This window comes from Clytia hemisphaerica, unplaced genomic scaffold (assembly GCF_902728285.1).
Source record: "Clytia hemisphaerica strain Z4C2 unplaced genomic scaffold, Clytia hemisphaerica genome assembly, whole genome shotgun sequence".
Taxonomy (NCBI): domain Eukaryota; kingdom Metazoa; phylum Cnidaria; class Hydrozoa; order Leptothecata; family Clytiidae; genus Clytia; species Clytia hemisphaerica.
Genome location: NW_027104528.1, coordinates 1,156,098 through 1,157,466, shown reverse-complemented (window position 1 = coordinate 1,157,466; position 1,369 = coordinate 1,156,098).

The window sequence follows — 1,369 nt, the reverse complement described above, 5'->3', positions numbered from 1 at the left end:
GTGGATAGAAAATGGCCAGTAAAACTTTTCTGAATCCTTTGATGTTATATAACAAGTTCCAAAAGGTTTTACATTCTTCGCACTAAGATTTCTAAAAAAGTGGTTCAGCAACCGGACTATGTCACTTACTCGACTTACTTTCCTAGCTTGTTTATCCAGATTTGAAAAAAATTATATAAGAGCTGAATTGATACTGAAATTTTCGATAAAGACGCGAAAAACCAAAGGTGGGCGTGTTATAAACGATTCTATCTTTCTTTAGGCAAGGCCAATTTAATTTGTTGTTTTACGGGCCAAGCTACCCAAAAAGAGGGTCGGTCGCGTCGGCCGAAAAATAAAAATACAGTTTTACGTATAGAATCTCCTAAAAAGGCAGCAAAAACTATCAAAAAACCTGAAATTCCGAAAATTGAAAGAAAATAAAATTGATTTTGGTACTAGTTTTTATTTTCATTGTTTTTACAGACTGCCAAATTTTCAAAATATATAGTTTTTCCATGGTTTTGAAAAATTTGTATTCAATTTTTCAGTTGATGATGACATCTTGACAAAGATGCAAAATAGAAAATAAAAATACACAAAAAGCTCGAATTCATGGATTAAATAAGAAATTGGACACAAAATTTTCAAAACCTTGGAAAAACTATCAAAATTTTGAAAATTTAAATTTTTTACCGCCGGAAAGATCGAAATTTGGTCAAAATTGGTCAAATTTGTCCCAATAAGGATCATAGAATTCACAACATTTCCCTTTTTTTCTACTTTTTAGTTCCGGTAAGGGTCCAAGGGTCGAAAGTCGGGCGGCACCCCCCGTCAGCTCGGAACCCTAGTACCCCCCGGGGGTTTATAGACTTCAAGACTATTATTGAGCAATTTTTGGATCCTCAGATCCTAAAAAATCGACTCTTCCAACCTAAGTTAGAGCGCTTCCAAATCATTGGTGGTTATAAGATTTCGTTGGAATTTCCCTTTTTTCGGTCATAAAAATTTTCCGGGAAAAACGGCTCCAGTCACTTTTTAGAGAACTTTGCCCTTTATCTTTATGCAAAAATTCAGAAAAAAATTAATGAAACAATTTCACACAAAGTCCAAAAAACTACTTTTTTAGGTCTTTTTGGCCCAAATTTGGCCAAAATTTTTTTCGAATATATCGGGCTCCCTCACTTTTTGGGCATTGCCATCTTGCATCACTATCCAAAAAATCAGAAAAAATTAATGGGTCAATCCCGAGAAAAGGTGGTAACAAACGAACGGACGGACGAACAAACAAAAGTTAAATTAAACTCCAAGGTAGGTCCAAAAATGCAGTTCTTTCAATAAAAGTTTAAGAACATTTCAAAGTGATTCGAAAAAGAGAAACAGGGTAAAA